Source organism: Helianthus annuus, chromosome 10 (genome assembly GCF_002127325.2).
Source record: "Helianthus annuus cultivar XRQ/B chromosome 10, HanXRQr2.0-SUNRISE, whole genome shotgun sequence".
NCBI classification, from domain to species: Eukaryota; Viridiplantae; Streptophyta; class Magnoliopsida; order Asterales; family Asteraceae; genus Helianthus; species Helianthus annuus.
Window position 1 is genome coordinate 15,358,444 of NC_035442.2, and position 19,566 is coordinate 15,378,009.

The window sequence follows — 19,566 nt, forward strand, 5'->3', positions numbered from 1 at the left end:
CGTCGTCTTCAAACGCGGGTGTCCCTCAATTAAAACATTCACAAAGTTAGTAACGTCAACTTCAATAATCGCCCGTATTATAATACAAGACTTTTTCTACTATACGCGTCAACATGCTTATTTTCGTCAACTATATCAATCATTTTAATTGGGGTAACGTGTATCACACGATAGCCCTATGTGTTGTTTACAACACTTTAGCATGCTAAACTATTAACATACTTGTACTTACCGGATTTGCGATCAAGCCTCGAACCGAACACTTTATTCTTCTAACCTTGAGCTCTGATTACCAACTTGTAACACCCTAGTTATTATTTAACATTTTACGTATAATTTAAACTCATAATCATGTAATTACAATCAAAATTATAATGAAAATACGGGCTTGTTAAAAACTTTTATAATTTAAGCGATATACATAATGTGATTTAATTCGCCGTTTAGAATAACGACACAACAACGTTGCGGAAGCTTTATTAAACATGTGTTCGGTTCCTCATCGAGCTTGACGCTTGATCTTCATCCGGGCTCTCAGCATACACCTGTGTTCAAAACCAACTCAACAGTTAGTTTTGATACTTTAAATAACGGTACCAATCAAGATAAATGATAATGGAAAGAAATCCCAAGGATAATCTCTTGATCCAAAACATTGCATTTCAAGTTTGCCTCCACCGTAACTTACGGTGGCACCGTAAGTTACGGTGGTCTCTGTTTAAGACTTTCCCCACCGTAACTCAGGGGGAGACTGCCGTAAAGAGTTCAACTCCACCGTAACTTACGGTGACACCGTAAGTTACGGTGGTCCCTGTATTCAGCCTTTTCCATTTGCCGCTTAATGACACGAAAACTTCCGTAGCTTTCTAATCGTTAGTCTGTTTGACCTACCGTTTCTTCCTACGTGTTTGTAATTTGATTCTCCATCATATGGAGTTAAAATCCGACATTCGGCATAGCAAAACTTAAGACTTTTAAGTCTTCAGCTTATTACCCTTTTTACCAAATATTAACCCGTTCATGATTTTATCACACCAACTTGCTTATTTGATCTTTAAAATCATGAGGTTCATTATATCAGTATCTCCTATCATATTACTCTCAAACCCCGGGTTTCTTATATAATAAAATCCCGTTTACACTTAATTGCTTATTTTGACCCATTAAGAGTATTTAAGCACTTTTAGGCTCACAATCGCTTTTATTCTATTCTAGCATTGTAACCTATATTTCTTATATAGTATTCTTCCATCACAACTAATTGTGTGTTGGATTTAAAGTAGATATCTATGTGTTCCGAATTATACCTCTTGGAATATCATTTTACGGCAAAGACTCATGAGGAGTCTTTCGACCCAAGATTTCTAAGCTTTTGTTTAATCATAAGACTCGTTTCCAAACAACCTCTAAGGGTTGTTTGTTCAATTTAGCCTACAAGGGCGTTTTGGTCGATTTTGGTCCTTCTTTTACAATGAAGGACTCGCACCAAATATTCGACCAAAATATCACTTTTAACTACAACATAAATATGCGTACCTGGCTCGGATCAACGAATAGACCCGATTTATGCCTCGCTTTTATTATCACACCATCAATGATGACGCAACTATCCGATTTGCTAATTAGTCCTGTTAACATAAGACTTGACGACCACATTAGTCGATATTGTCAAATGGTGTTATCACCACCATTCGACCCGTTTGGACTATATGCCCAACATTGTCTATTTAAATCAAAACACCGTTTTTGATTTCCAATTTGTACATCATCCCATCCCGGGTTTTATAACCATACCCTTTTTCTTTTACACTCTTTTCTTGCAGTTTCAACCCATTTCGGCTTACGCCATGGGTATCCTTTTAACCATGATTTACATAAGTCAACACTTGACAATTTTCCAAATTTCCAATATTATTTTTTTCACGTTTATAAGTATCGAAATAACAAGCATTTTACATAAGTGTGTAAATTACACTTACCTTGCATCCGAGCTACGCTTTTCTTCTATGCTTGACTCGTTTGACCCGCTTTCACTCCAAGCTTCACCTAGCTTGTTTAAGCGCCAACTATTGTTCATCATTTACAAGGTGGTTCGATTAGTCATTAACAATCACGACTATACCACTTTACTTATTTTCTTAGCCGAAACCACTTATTCGACTTCATCACTAGTTAGTTTGACTTTCTAAAGTCAACTACATTTAATCATATAATATGCACGATTAAGGCAAATCAACATTATGATTAGAACCCGTTTTATCCCATGTCTCATGTAATTAGTCAAGCTTGTCAATTACGCGTTTCACTTGAATTTCAATACTTTACTTCTCATTTAGGCATTTTAACAAACACCTAATGGGCATCATTCTACACTTTTGCTAACTAGTCCGTAATTAGTCATTTTTAGCAATATTAACATCAAATTTCAACCCTCTATATCTAGTGTTCATGAACTACATCAAGAACTTATATCATAACTGTCACACCCCCAAATTTCCACCTAGGGCATGTCCCTAATGGAGATGCAACGATCCAACAAAGAGCCACCAATCATATCAAACACAAGTTATAATGTATTGAAATACCCAATTGAAAGAAATGTATCGTTTAAAAAGTTAAACCAAAACCAAAGTATTGAGCGGAAGCATAAATGTATAAGCGTATAAATGTATGAAAACCAAATCAATATAATTGTTTATTATGACCACAACCACTCCAGCAGCATCAGACGGCAAGCTCCCAAGTTCCTTCAATAATTACCTACAAGCATGTAAACAAGTGTGTCAGACTACGCTGGTGAGTTCAAGTTTTGTGTTTGTTTACCAAGTTGTGTTACCGATCATGTGAGTAAAACAGTTTACAAGACGATATGTTGTTTGTTGTTATGATGTTTGATGTTTCGATGTTGTTATTACTCGATTACCGAATGGCCATATGATATGTGATTGCCAACCCCAATGCCTCTATCAAAGCATTGGTCATGTTTTAAGGTAATTAGTTCACGCCCGTTTTCCTTGAACGTCGTGAGGGTGCCAAACCTAATAGCGCTATCAACTAATAACCCCCGTTGCCCTACAAGCAACGTGCCGGTAGATATTGTGGTCTTACAATGATAGAAAACTGAGTACGATAACCAACATCCCATTACACATGCATTCCCCCTCGGAACGTTACCCATTATCCCTTCCCTGGGATCCATGCTTGAGAAAGAGCAATGAACTCACCTTTGGTTTGCTCGGTAAGACTTAGTTAATTGTTTGTCAAAGGATTACACACGTCCTACCACAGTTACCAACATAATCAGTTTTGGGTGCCCAAAATCCTCATGTTACACGTACAAATAGTTCATGCATTCCTTATTCACATAATGTACCATTATATTACATATAGCACGCACGTGTAACTCATGTCATACTAGTTAACCTATCAACCCAGTGTCACCAACTATTTACTTAGTAGGAACTCAGTTCATAAGGGGATTCATCTCCTAGTTTTATATTTACAAAACATTTAGCACTTAACTCCACAACACAAGAACATGCCAATTAATAAGATTAATAACTTCCAGATTACTATGCCATTTAGGCTTGGTACAGCCCACTTAACAAATGAGACCCAATAACAAATGAGACCCAATGTCCATTTAATTAAAAGAAACAATGAAATCAAGTAATTCAAAATAAAAAAACGAAACAGTTTAGTTTTGTTCGTGTATTTGTGGCCCAAACGACCAGGCCTGCTATAGCATCTAGTAACCTGTTCGTCCCATTCCTAAATCAGTTAGACTCCTTTTGCTTATTAGACACAAAGTTCAAATAGAAGTCTAAAGGAGTATAGCTATAAAGCCTTATGGTAGTTCAAAACTGGAAGCATCTAGTAATGTATTTAACCAGATAGTGTTCTATACTGACTTGTTAATGTATCAAAATAATGAAATTCGATACATTACTGATATTCGATCCCGGGCACCCCAATACCCGGCCCACCTGCTGTACAGCCCAACAAAATAGAGAAAAAAATAAAGTGCACTAAATCATTTGTTCTAATTGGACCCCTTAAATGGCAGATTATCCTTATGTTATTGGACCTTTGTTTTAATTGGACCACTCAACTAATTTATTCATTAAATTATCATCTATTGATGCAGCATGATAATATTACTAGATTGTAGGAAGTCAATTAATATTCTACCTATTTGTGTTTAACCAGAACTAGTTATCAAGTTCAACAAATAATCGCCAATCAATCATTCGTACAATCATATACCCACAATACTCATCGCATCTATGGTTATATCAACAACAATACATCATCATTTAATGCCTTTTCTATTAATATCTTGGACTACTTCTGACACACACATGGCCGTCACGTTCAATGCCAAACATATCCATCCTAACCAAACCATTATTCTACAAATCCAATGAACCGACATAATCTGACAACATGCAATATTAACAAGAAGAATATTCAACCATCATATTCAACAACAAGAATATTAACACTAACCGATATATTGACGAATCAAGGTGCTATCTCGATCGGGGGGGGGGGGGGTCTTCTACCAAGATCGTGCGATCAGGTAAGCAACAGGGTTTGTTCGTTGGTTATAAGTTAATCCAATTATAAGGGAGTAGGTTACGTATACTTGTTAGTCAAGGAAGTCTAATAGCCAAAGTTTTGGGGCGGTTTAGGTTGCTAGCCGAAGGGATGAGCAAGTAATGGGCTCAAGCCCAATCCATTTAATCCATCGAGGAATCAGGGAGGGAAGTTGTGTGATGCTTGGGAATTATGAAGTTATAAATAAAATGCACATGCTATCAAGTTACAATTCAAGGCACATGGTTGTTCGATTCTAAAATACAATCCGAAGCTCAGGTTGTCTAGTGATCGACTACAGGTGCGGCCCTAGATTAGTGGCCCAATACTAACAACGTTATTATGTGTTACCTAGCCAAGTCATTCTATAATTAGCTTAACGAAGTTATCATAAATTAGAATATTAACGCGAAGAAGAGAGATAATAAAGAGTTAAGATCACAGTATTCAACGTTGCTAACCTCAAGGGTTCGAGTTGTCACATCATCCCCAACTTGAAAGAAATTTCGTCCCGAAATTTGGCAAGTAAGCACAGAGAAATGAGGTGAGAAATCAGGATTGTTGCGGGTTCTGCTCGGTTGTGACATCATCCCCAACTTGAAGAGGAATCTCGCCCCGAGATTCACCAGTTTTGCTTGACTCGGCTTTGTCTTTGGGAAAAAGGTGGGGATACTTGAGCTTCATCTGATCCTCGCGCTCCCACGTGAACTCCGGTCCACGTCTTGAGTTCCAACGAACTCTAACGATGGGAATACGACTGTGTTTACGCACTTTGACCTCACGGTCCATGATCTCGATGGGTTCTTCAACAAACTGTAACTTGTCGTCGATTTTTAACTCTTGAAAAGGTACCGCTAATGGGTCGTCAGCATAACACTTCTTTAACTGTGATACATGAAATACGTCGTGAACATTACCCAGCTCAGTAGGTAACTCCAACCTATAAGCCACCTTACCGATACGCTCAAGAACTTTAAACGGCCCAACATAACGTGGGTTCAGCTTGCCACGCTTCCCAAAGCGTACAACCCCTTTCCACGGTGAGACTTTCAGCATGACGAGGTCATTTACTTCGAACACTACCTCTTTGGCACGCTTGTCCGCATAGGCCTTCTGGCGGTCACGAGCAGCTGCCATACGTTCTCTGATTTTCACGATCATAACTGAAGTTTCGAGTACCATCTCAGGACCTGTGATCTGACTATCACCCACCTCAGCCCAGCAGAGGGGTGAACGACACTTCCTCCCATACAGTGCCTCAAATGGTGCCGCTTTGATACTGGTGTGGTAGCTGTTATTGTAGGAAAACTCTACCAACGGCAAGTGCTTCTCCCATCCTTTCCCAAAATCAATAATGCATGCCCGCAGCATATCTTCTAGTGTCTGAATAGTGCGCTCACTCTGACCATCCGTTTGTGGATGATAAGCCGTGCTCATATCGAGACGTGAGCCGAATGACTTATGCATGGCCTGCCATAACTCTGAAGTAAAACGAGGATCTCGATCAGAAATAATAGAACTCGGCACCCCGTGCCTAGAAACCACCTCTTTAAGGTACACTGCTGCGAGCTGCGAATACTTATCTGTCTCCTTGATTGCTAGGAAATGTGCTGACTTTGTGAGACGGTCGACAATCACCCATATAGTATCGTTCCCTGCCTGTGTTCTAGGTAACCCCGTAACAAAATCCATAGCGATCTGTTCCCATTTCCACATAGGTATCTCCGGCTGCTGAAGTGGTCCCGAAGGCTTCTGGTACTCTGCCTTGACCCTAGCACAGGTCAAACACTTACTCACGTAGGTGGCAATAATAGCTTTCATGTTCGGCCACCAATACAAAACCTTGAGGTCCTGGTACATCTTATCAGACCCTGGATGAATAGAATATCGTGACTTGTGTGCTTGGTCCATCACAAGTTCCCGAAGATCACCAAATGAAGGAACCCATATCCGTTCCATGAAGTAGTAGATATTGTCAGACCGTTGCTTGAACTTCTTCTTGTGTAGCCCTCGTAATCCTTCGGCTTCGATATTTTCTTCCTTTAACGCTTCAATCTGAGCTGAACGAATCCGGGCAGGTAAATCAGAGTGAATAGTAAGCTGTAGGGCACGAACACGCTTCTGTTTCGGTTCCTTGCGACTAAGGGCATCAGCTACAACATTAGCTTTACCCGGATGATACTTGATAGCACACTCATAATCACTAAAAAGCTCGACCCAACGACGTTGCCGCATATTCAATTCCTTCTGGTCGAAGATATGTTGAAGACTCCTGTGATCGGTATAGATGGTACACTTGGTACCGTACAGGTAATGCCTCCAAATCTTCAAAGCAAAGACTACGGCTCCTAACTCCAGGTCGTGTGTCGTATAGTTCTTCTCGTGTACCTTCAACTGTCGAGAAGCATAAGCTATCACCTTGTCTCGCTGCATCAACACGCAGCCGAGACCCTGAATAGACGCATCGCAATAAACCACAAAATCTTCAGTACCCTCTGGTAGAGATAAAATCGGCGCGCTGCAACTTCTGCTTTAAGAGCTGAAAAGCTTCTTCCTGGTTCGATCCCCAAGAATAAACAACTTTCTTTTGAGTCAGGGCGGTGAGGGGTTGAGCAATCTTAGAAAAATCTCGAATAAACTGACGATAATATCCCGCAAGACCAAGAAATTGACGCACCTCCGAAGGATTCTTTGGTGCCGCCCAATTTCGAATAGCATCGATCTTGGCAGGATCCACATGAATACCCATTTCGTTAACGATGTGCCCGAGAAAGTGTACTTCCCGAATTCAGAAGTCACACTTAGAAAACTTTGCGTACAACTGCTCCTTCCTCAGGAGCTCCAAAATAAGACGAAGATGGCGCTCGTGGTCTTCCTTGTTCTTGGAGTAGATCAATATGTCGTCAATGAAAACGATAACGAAGTCGTCAAGGTAAGGTTTGCACACGCGGTTCATGAGATCCATGAAGACCGCTGGTGCGTTGGTCATCCCAAATGGCATAACCAGAAATTCATAGTGGCCATACCGCGTTCGAAAAGCTGTTCGAGGCACATCCTCCTCTCTAACCCGTACCTGATGATATCCTGACCTCAAGTCAATCTTGGAATAGAAACTTGACCCTTGCAGCTTGATCGTCACCTTGTTGAGCTCGCGATAGTCGATGCACATACGAAAAGACCCGTCCTTCTTCTTCACAAATAATACAGGGGCTCCCCAAGGAGAAGAGCTAGGACGAATGAAACCCCTGTCTAGTAACTCTTGAAGTTGATTCGATAATTCTTGCAACTCTCCTGGTGCAAGACGGTATGGAGCACGAGCAATCGGTGCTGCTCCTGGCTGGAGTTCAATCTGAAATTCTACCTGACGATGTGGAGGTAAACCAGGGAGCTCTTCAGGAAAAACATCAGGAAACTCTCGAACAACCGAAAGGTCTTCGAGTTTCCTCTCGTCAGTCTGGGAGTCAGTAATAAGGGCCAAGAGGGAAGGATAGCCTTTACGTAGACAACTTAGAGCCTTCATGGCTGAGATAATACCTACTGTAGCACCGCTACGATGACCCTGAACCGATAAAGATTCACCACTAGCAAGGGGAATACGAACGACTTTCTCCTTGCAGAGAATTTCCGCCTGATATTTGGATAACCAATCCATTCCAACAACTACATCGAAGCTTCCGAGAGTGACAGGAAGTAGGTCAATGTCAAATACTTGACCTAAGAGATCTAATTTGCAACCCATGAGGACATGAGACGCTTCAATAGTTTTACCATTTGCTATTTCCACTACATGCTTAACAACAAGAGGTGTAGGACTCAATCCTAGACGACTACTGAACCCCGTAGACACATAACTCCAATCGGCACCCAAATTAAATAAAATAGAAGCAAAAACACCATTCACAGAGAACGTACCAGTAACTACATTGCCGTCGTTCCGAGCTTCACCAGCTCCAATAGTAAATCCACGCCCACGCGCCACGTTGCCCCCATTGTTCCCATCATTGTTCCCCGCGTTGTTACCACCTGTATTCTGTTTCAATTGTGGGCAATCCCGCTTCATATGTCCCTCAGCCCCACACTGATAACATCCTTTTCTAAACCCCTGACCCTGCTGAGATTGCTGCCCTTGCTGTCTCTGGTTCGGCTGAGTCCGTTGCTGCTGCTGTTTTGGCTAAGGAGCCCTACAATCCTTGGCCTCATGGCCTACCTTGTCGCACCTGCGACAAACTCGAGCACACTGCCCATAATGATGAAACCCACATTTGCTACACTGAGGCTTCTTTCCCACATAAGAACTCTGATCTTGATTCACTGAGGATGTTTGGCTAAAGCTGCGAGTACTGCCAGTGTCTGTCTTCTTTTGGGGCTGAATCGAGTGGGACGCCTTGTCCATGTCACCCCACTTGCGTTTACTATCAGTGACAAGAGTAGTGGCTGTGGTGGTGGCAGCAGTAGCTTTAGAAACACGCGGTGGTAGCGAGTTGCTTTCCACCTCCTGATCAATAATCTTGTGAGTCAACCGGACAATCTGGGTTAAGTTATTGAGGTTTGCAGCAGTAACCAAACCCTTCACTCGTGGAGGCAACCCCTTGATGAATAATTCAATTCTTCGAGACATAGGTCGAGACAAATTCGGACACAAGTCAGCCAACTCATACGACCGCTTCACATATGCTTCAACCTCAGATCCCACCAGTTTCAGATCGTAATACTCGTTTTCTAACTTCTTTATCTCATCACGAGGACAGTACTCCTCCCTCATCAATTCTTTAAAGTCGTCCCAAGTAGTAGCGTTTGCCGCCTCGATACCCAACAGCTGAACCTGGGCATTCCACCAGGTCAGGGCACCATCCTCGAGAGTGCCTGTAGCATATTTCACGCGGTCTCCCACGGGACAGTTGCACATAGCGAACACTGACTCAGCTTTCTCGAACCACCTCAATAGTCCCACAGCCCCTTCAGTCCCACTGAAGGTCTGTGGCTTACAATCCATGAATGTCTTGAACGTGCAGGCAGGCTGGTTGTTCGGGTGCGCTGGGTGAAAGAAGATACAATACAGGAGTAAGAGTTGTGTACACGATACAGGATTAAAAGTGTTTGGTACAGTTCATACCAGCTTGGTAGGCTGCCAGAGCCTCAGCCACACGTGTGTTTATCAGATTTGTTAACGCAGCCTGAGTCATGTTGATGCTACCACGTCCGTGTCCTCGTCCACTCATGTTTCTATATATGGAAATGAACTAATTTAGGAGTCGAAAACGAGGAAAGTGTTCAGGTTTATCACGTTAGGAACGATTAACTACCATGTTCATACACAAGCAGGGAAGAACCCCTCTTACACTCGTTAAGCCTCATTAGGATTTGCATGCACCACGCGTTATTATTATGTGTGCACCCATGATAATAAGGCGGTTTGCATGCTCCTCTCGATGCTTCTTAACTTATGTTTGAAGTTTCTCCCACCCCAATCAACACAAAATATGCACTACCAACAAGATTAGGATTTACTAGATGCAAGTGTTATGTTACACTATCAATGTGTCATGATGCCTACCATGCCGTATCGTGTATGCTATAAATATAGTTACGTTTACTAGGCATATAATGCGTAAACTAATGAGGAACGAACCTTGCAATCTGAAGCTGAGTGTCATGGTCATCGTTTGGATCAATTAGGTTATAGTCTGGTTTTATGAAAACATTTTAAAACCGAGTTCTCTATAACCAGTGGCTCTAATACCAAACTGTCACACCCCCAAATTTCCACCTAGGGCATGTCCCTAATGGAGATGCAACGATCCAACAAAGAGCCACCAATCATATCAAACACAAGTTATAATGTATTGAAATACCCAATTGAAAGAAATGTATCGTTTGAAAAGTTAAACCAAAACCAAAGTATTGAGCGGAAGCATAAATGTATAAGCGTATAAATGTATGAAAACCAAATCAATATAATTGTTTATTATGACCACAACCACTCCAGCAGCATCAGACGGCAAGCTCCCAAGTTCCTTCAATAATTACCTACAAGCATGTAAACAAGTGTGTCAGACTACGCTGGTGAGTTCAAGGTTTGTGTTTGTTTACCAAGTTGTGTTACCGATCATGTGAGTAAAACAGTTTACAAGACGATATGTTGTTTGTTGTTATGATGTTTGATGTTTCGATGTTGTTATTACTCGATTACCGAATGGCCATATGATATGCGATTGCCAACCCCAATGCCTCTATCAAAGCATTGGTCATGTTTTAAGGTAATTAGTTCACGCCCGTTCTCCTCGAACGTCGTGAGGGTGCCAAACCTAATAGCGCTATCAACTAATAACCCCCGTTGCCCTACAAGCAACGTGCCGGTAGATATTGTGGTCTTACAATGATAGAAAACTGAGTACGATAACCAACATCCCATTACACATGCATTCCCCCTCGGAACGTTACCCATTATCACTTCCTTGGGATCCATGCTTGAGAAAGAGCAATGAACTCACCTTTGGTTTGCTCGGTAAGACTTAGTTAATTGTTTGTCAAAGGATTACACACGTCCTACCACAGTTACCAACATAATCAGTTTTGGGTGCCCAAAATCCTCATGTTACACGTACAAATAGTTCATGCATTCCTTATTCACATAATGTACCATTATATTACATATAGCACGCACGTGTAACTCATGTCATACTAGTTAACCTATCAACCCAGTGTCACCAACTATTTACTTAGTAGGAACTCAGTTCATAAGGGGATTCATCTCCTAGTTTTATATTTACAAAACATTTAGCACTTAACTCCACAACACAAGAACATGCCAATTAATAAGATTAATAACTTGCAGATTACTATGCCATTTAGGCTTGGTACAGCCCACTTAACAAATGAGACCCAATAACAAATGAGACCCAATGTCCATTTAATTAAAAGAAACAATGAAATCAAGTAATTCAAAATAAAAAAAACGAAACAGTTTAGTTTTGTTCGTGTATTTGTGGCCCAAACGACCAGGCCTGCTATAGCATCTAGTAACCTGTTCGTCCCATTCCTAAATCAGTTAGACTCCTTTTGCTTATTAGACACAAAGTTCAAATAGAAGTCTAAAGGAGTATAGCTATAAAGCCTTATGGTAGTTCAAAACTGGAAGCATCTAGTAATGTATTTAACCAGATAGTGTTCTATACTGACTTGTTAATGTATCAAAATAATGAAATTCGATACATTACTGATATTCGATCCCGGGCACCCCAATACCCGGCCCACCTGCTGTACAGCCCAACAAAACAGAGAAAAAAATAAAGTGCACTAAATCATTTGTTCTAATTGGACCCCTTAAATGGCAGATTATCCTTATGTTATTGGACCTTTGTTTTAATTGGACCACTCAACTAATTTATTCATTAAATTATCATCTATCGATGCAGCATGATAATATTACTAGATTGTAGGAAGTCAATTAATATTCTACCTATTTGTGTTTAACCAGAACTAGTTATCAAGTTCAACAAATAATCGCCAATCAATCATTCGTACAATCATATACCCACAATACTCATCGCATCTATGGTTATATCAACAACAATACATCATCATTTAATGCCTTTTCTATTAATATCTTGGACTACTTCTGACACACACATGGCCGTCACGTTCAATGCCAAACATATCCATCCTAACCAAACCATTATTCTACAAATCCAATGAACCGACATAATCTGACAACATGCAATATTAACAAGAAGAATATTCAACCATCATATTCAACAACAAGAATATTAACACTAACCGATATATTGACGAATCAAGGTGCTATCTCGATCGGGGGGGGGGGGGGTCTTCTACCAAGATCGTGCGATCAGGTAAGCAACAGGGTTTGTTCGTTGGTTATAAGTTAATCCAATTATAAGGGAGTAGGTTACGTATACTTGTTAGTCAAGGAAGTCTAATAGCCAAAGTTTTGGGGCGGTTTAGGTTGCTAGCCGAAGGGATGAGCAAGTAATGGGCTCAAGCCCAATCCATTTAATCCATCGAGGAATCAGGGAGGGAAGTTGTGTGATGCTTGGGAATTATGAAGTTATAAATAAAATGCACATGCTATCAAGTTGCAATAAAAGGCACATGGTTGTTCGATTCTAAAATACAATCCGAAGCTCAGGTTGTCTAGTGATCGACTACAGGTGCGGCCCTAGATTAGTGGCCCAATACTAACAACGTTATTATGTGTTACCTAGCCAAGTCATTCTATAATTAGCTTAACGAATTATCATAAATTAGAATATTAACGCGAAGAAGAGAGATAATAAAGAGTTAAGATCACAGTATTCAACGTTGCTAACCTCAAGGGTTCGAGTTGTCACAATAACAATCAATATTCATCAAATTAACACTCCGATCCGAGTGTTCATCATAACATACAAAAACCCATTTAGCACATAATAGGGTAATTATCAAATCCATAGTTTTGACAACAATTCATCAAATTTTCTACTAGGGTTTGTTTCTAAACCAAGATATAATCATAATAACACTCATAGAATCAATATTCATTCCAGAATTTCGATTATGATTATTCATCATAATCTCAAAGTATCACCAAATCATAATTTTTAACATACCTTGTAATCCCCATGACTAGGTGATCACGAATTTGTGTTCATGCAATGATTTGGCTCTTGATTTGGGCTTCAATTTGAGAGATTCTTGAGGGATTAGGGTTTTGAGCAAGAGAGCCCTTCTTGGCTCTGGTTGAAGTCGCAGACACACACACGTATGTGTGTGTTTTGTTTATTAATTTGTTTAATTGAAACTTTAATTCAATTGTCCATGTCTAGTCCCTTCACTTTACACAAGTTATTTAAAGGGTAGCTTAACCACATTAGTTCTATTTTGTCAAGACATTAACTAACTAGGTTAATACTCCTAGTTACTTGGTGGGTTCCGGGAGCTAAAAACCCGTTTTATTTTAAGTCCCATTGACTCGGGTTCTTATAAACTCAATTCCTTAATTCTTTGATTCGCTTGTATTTAAATTATTAGGATTTCTTATTAAATCCAAATATTTACCGGGTTATCTTTACTGCTAACGGTTCTTTACCCGTCTTTTGGTATTAACGGGTATGATTACCAAACTCGTTTTAGGGGTGTTACAGGTATTATGTCTAAAATACATTTTTTTTGTTAAACCAACTATTTTGTCTATTTTCTTCCAAATGAATTCTAAACTAAATAATATTTTAGGAAAAATAATTGTAATTAATATTTAATTTTGTAATAAATGCATATTTCTTACTCCATATGTGGTGCAAATCATTAAAATTCAAGGTAAATTTACCAATAGAGTTAATTACACAAATGGGTCCTGTGGTTTATACATAATTTCGCCTTTGGGTACTAACTTTATTTTTTAACAGATTTAGGTTCTATGGTTTCAATTTTATAACACCTTTGGGTACTAACAACAAAATTAGTTAATTAATGACTAAAATACCCCAGCATTTTTTTAAGTTTATGAATGTAACACATTTGGGTACTAACACCTAATTTTATTTAAGCTTAAATCAATTTTACAAAATCTATTTATATGTAGGGGAGGGTTATCTTGAGAACGCTAAATATTGCAAGAAGCGTGAGAACGAATGAAAAAACCAATCAAAACCGTTTTTTTTTTCAATACAACCCTTGTTGTAATTAAGTTACAACATCAAAAAAAGAAATAACAACATCAAATAGTTCATTTCTCCTTTCAAAATCACTCGTATTAGATTTTTTCACATGTTTAAATATAACAGATTTACACATGTGTAAATTTTCTTCTTTTTACGAATTCACGTAAATTTAAACGTGTAAATTAAATTTCTAACATTGTATTTAAATAATAATAATAAGTGTAGAAAAAATTTTTGAATTTGAATTGCTTTTGACCAAGTTCTCGCGGTTTTTCATTTGTTCTCACAATATTTAGCGTTCTCATTAAAACCTTCCCCTATATATATATTCGAATCCAACTATTCTGTTTATTTTAACCCGAACCAATTGTTAATCGATCAATGTTTTAGGGATAACTAGTTGTAATTATTTTATTTTTATTTTCTAAAAAATGCATGTTTCTCACTCCATATGTGGTGGAATTTACTAAAATTCAAGGTAAATTGTCAATATTAAGATTACTAATGAAAACAAACAGATGTGCTTAAAGAATAAAATTATGTTGTATGATATCACACAATATGTTATATCACTTATAGGCGTCTTTTATTTATAAAGACATTAACATTTTTAACATAAATTATTGGTCGGTTTACCTTAGGCATTATGTCTAAAATACATTTTTTTTGTTAAAGCAACTATTCTGTCTATTTTCATCCAATCCAATTGTGAACCAAGTAATGTTTTACCAATATAATTGTAATTAATAATTTTATTTTGTAATAAATGCATGTTTCTCACTCCATATGTGGTACAAATGGTTAAATTGAGGTACATTTACCAATAATAAGACTACCAATAAATACAAAAAGTTGTTTGAAGAGTTAAATCAATTTATATGATATGACACTAAATGTTATATCAGTTGTTGTTGTCTTTCTCAGATAGATGTTTATATTTTTTTTAAATAAATTTAACGGTTATTTAGAGTGACATTATAATATATGTTATTTAAAACATATATACATATAATACTTTGTCACACATGACATATTTAATAATTATATAAGTATGTCACAAAAATTATTATTTCTAATGTTTCTATATCTAGATATTTATCTTTATGTGTTTTGAATGTTACCTCATAGGACTGCATCTATTCGGTCTAAAGTACATTTTTTTTGTGAAACCAACTATTCTGTCTATTTTAACCCAAAACAATTATGAACTGAAAAATGTTTTAGGGATAATTGGTTGTGATTAAATTTTTTATTTTCTAGGAAATGCATATTTGTCACTCCATTTGTGGTGGAATTCATTAAAATCCAAGGTAAATTTGCCAATATTAGGATTAATAGTGAACCCAAAAATATGTGCTCAAAGAGTTAAATTATTTTGCATGGTATGACACTAAAAATTCTATCACTTACTGGTGCCATTTATTTATAAAGATGTTTACATTGTTTAACATAAATTAATTGTTGGTTTACCTTAGGAATTACGTCTAAAATGCATTTTTTTTCTCAGAAATGCATGTTTCTCACTCCATATGTGATGGAATTTACAAAAATTCAAGGTGAATTTGCCAATATTAGGATTACCAATGAAAACAAAAAGATGTGGATAAAGAATTAAATTATATTGTTTGATATCACGCAAAATGTTATATCCCTTATAGGTGTCTTTTAAGATAAATTATTGGTCGGTTTACCTTAGGTATTATGTCTAAAATACATTTTTTTGTTAAACCAACTATTTTGTCTATTTTCTTCCAAATGAATTCTAAACTAAATAACATTTTAGGAAAAATAATTGTAATTAATATTTAATTTTGTAATAAATGCATATTTCTTACTCCATATGTGGTGCAAATCATTAAAATTCAAGGTAAATTTACCAATAGAGTTAATTACACAAATGGGTCCTGTGGTTTATACATAATTTCGCCTTTGGGTACTAACTTTATTTTTTAACAGATTTAGGTTCTATGGTTTCAATTTTATAACACCTTTGGGTACTAACACCAAAATTAGTTAATTAATGACTAAAATACCCCAGCATTTTTTTAAGTTTATGAATGTAACACATTTGGGTACTAACACATTTGGGACCCATTTGCGTAATTAACTCTTTACCAATAATAAGATTACGAGTTAATACAAAATGATGTATTCAAAGAGTTAAATTGAGTTAAATTATATCGTAGTATGATATGACATTAAATGCTATATAAGTTATTGATTTCTTTATCTATATAGATGTGTGTGTATATATATATAACATATATTTAACGGTTAGTGAGAGCCAAATCATATTATACGATAGGTAAAACATATATACATATAATACTTTGTCACACGTGACATATTTAATATTAGTACAACTGTATAAAAAATAATTATTTATATATCTATATTTATGTGTTTTAAAGCTTACCTCTGGACTACACCCTATTCTGTCTAAATACAATTATTTTATTTGTGAATCAACTATTTTGTCTAGTTTGACCCAAACCAATTGTGAACCGAACAATGTTACATGGATAATTACCAATAGAGTTAATTACACAAATGGGTCCTGTGGTTTATACATAATTTCGCCTTTGGGTACTAACTTTATTTTTTAACAGATTTAGGTTCTATGGTTTCAATTTTATAACACCTTTGGGTACTAACACCAAAATTAGTTAATTAATGACTAAAATACCCCAGCATTTTTTTAAGTTTATGAATGTAACACATTTGAGTACTAACGCCTAATTTTATTTAAGCTTAAATCAATTTTACAAAATCTATTTATATGTAGGGGAGGGTTATCTTGAGAACGCTAAATATTGCGAGAAGCGTGAGAACGAATGAAAAAACCAATCAAATCGTTTTTTTTTTCAATACAACCCTCGTTGTAATTAAGTTACAACATCAAAAAAAGAAATAACAACATCAAATAGTTCATTTCTCCTTTCAAAATCACTCGTAGTAGATTTTTTCACATGTTTAAATATAACAGATTTACACATGTGTAATTTTTCTTCTTTTTACGAATTCACGTAAATTTAAACGTGTAAATTAAATTTCTAACATTGTATTCAAATAATAATAATAAGTGTAGATAAAATTTTGAATTTGAATTGCTTTTGACCAAGTTCTCGCGGTTTTTCATTTGTTCTCACAATATTTAGCGTTCTCATTTAAACCTTCCCCTATATATATATTCGAAACCAACTATTCTGTTTATTTTAACCCGAACCAATTGTTAATCGATCAATGTTTTAGGGATAACTAGTTGTAATTATTTTATTTTTATTTTCTAAAAAATGCATGTTTCTCACTCCATATGTGGTGGAATTTACTAAAATTCAAGGTAAATTGTCAATATTAAGATTACCAATGAAAACAAAAAGATGTGCTTAAAGAATTAAATTATATTGTATGATATCACACAATATGTTATATCACTTATAGGCGTCTTTTATTTACAAAGACATTAACATTTTTAACATAAATTATTGGTCGGTTTACCTTAGGCATTATGTCTAAAATACATTTTTTTTGTTTAACCAACTATTCTGTCTATTTTCATCCAATCCAATTGTGAACCAAGTAATGTTTTACCAATATAGTTGTAATTAATAATTTTATTTTGTAATAAATGCATGTTTCTCACTCCATATGTGGTACAAATGGTTAAATTATATACTAATACAATTAGCAACTTAAGCTGCCATTACCGAACCATCGCATCATTTCGTTGGAACGCACCCTCCCATTTAAAAAAGAATACCAACATCATGCATATCCCCACTTCAAAATTAATTAAAATACCCTACTGATATTAATTGTATATAATACTATTATTTCCTGAACGTTCCTTTCCTACTAAAATGTATCAGCCGCATCTTTTCCCTAACCGGCACAACTTTCGGTTCTTCAAAATCCTTTTTATTCCTTCAACCGCCATATCATTCAAATCTCCAAATCTTAAACGTTCGTCAACTGAAACGAAATTTATATCCCATTACTATCTCCTAATTTCGTTCTCTGTTGTTCAAATTCATTCTGATATTGCAGCCCTTCACTCACGCTCGAATTCGACATCGCTTCACTCACGCTCGACATCAAACGTAACATTTTAATATTGTGTTTCATTACGGTTTTTGATAGTGATTATTAAAGAAAATGCATTTGATAGAATTTATTTAACATTAATTGCAGAAATTAGAACACAATTGATTGCGATTTGCATATGGCGATATCAGAGGCCAATTTTACGGCGATTCACGTAGATCAATTGATGGCGATTCGAAGAGAAAACAGGGCAATGTTCCTAATGGTTTGTAGAGGCGAATTTGTTTTTAACGAATTCGAAGAAGAATGAAGAATGATCAATATGCTTCAACTATCGATGGTATATGAAGTTGATCTAATTATAAATCCATGATTCAATCTACAATGGTAGACTATTAAATCATCTGCGTTTTCTGTTTTCTATAATCCCCGTTCTTTTTCTCTTGAGTTGCAATTAGTGTAACAATTTCACGATTCAGACGATTGAATTCTATGCAGAAAATTTCAATTGAAATCAAGTAAGAATCAAATTTTCAATTGAAATGAACTCTTTTTTGAATGATTAAAATAATAGTTAGAATCAAGATCTAAAATTTTAAAGAAACCAAACACATTGAGATATATACATGCGTAACATCATGTTTAAAATCTGACATTTATACATGCACAAGATATGTTTAAATCTGGAAATAATTGAGTTTAAAATTCATATGTATATCTTTAAACTCTTTGATAAATGTATTAGACTTGGATAAGAAAAAATGAAGATGAGTATATTCCAACAAATAATCATTAAATGAGGAAGAAGAAAGATGGAATTGTAAGGTTGTGAATATGATTACATGACTTGAGGGAGAAAAATGAAGACGAGTAAACAAAAAGTAGATTTTGAAAGGATTTTGGTTGCAACATATTATTATCAATGAGTAAGTAGGTGTTATTATCCATATATTATATTAGAAACTATAAATAAACATGTCTTTCTGATTATTGTATTCAAAGAAAATCTTAGTGTGAAGATTACCGTATTCAAAGAAAATGTTAGTATTAAGTGTGAATGGACTTGGAAAAAGGGGCATGAAATATCATGTGACGGTCATACATCGCCATATCATCAACAACGTTTGCCCCACGCCATGAAGCCCATGACTCTTGCCCCACGCCACCTCATGAAACATAATCATGTGACGCTCATAATCAAAATCCCGCCGCAACGCGCGGGTAATATTAACTCGTTGAGGTACATTTACCAATAATAAGACTACCA

General features: G+C 36.6%; 2 long non-coding RNA genes across 2 annotated transcripts; one reads left to right on the forward strand and one right to left on the reverse strand.

Moving 5' to 3' along the window:
* Positions 1-368: 368 nt before the first annotated feature.
* LOC110880817 lies at positions 369-2,021 on the reverse strand. The gene is made up of 3 exons (XR_002559466.2): positions 1,980-2,021; positions 1,537-1,628; positions 369-545 (listed from the first exon to the last, which is right to left on the reverse strand). It is a non-coding gene; the product is annotated as an uncharacterized LOC110880817 (long non-coding RNA).
* A 15,903-nt stretch (positions 2,022-17,924) lies between these two features.
* Positions 17,925-18,813, forward strand: LOC110880816. Its single transcript, XR_002559465.2, has 2 exons — positions 17,925-18,355; positions 18,447-18,813. It is a non-coding gene; the product is annotated as an uncharacterized LOC110880816 (long non-coding RNA).
* The last annotated feature ends 753 nt before the right edge of the window (positions 18,814-19,566 follow it).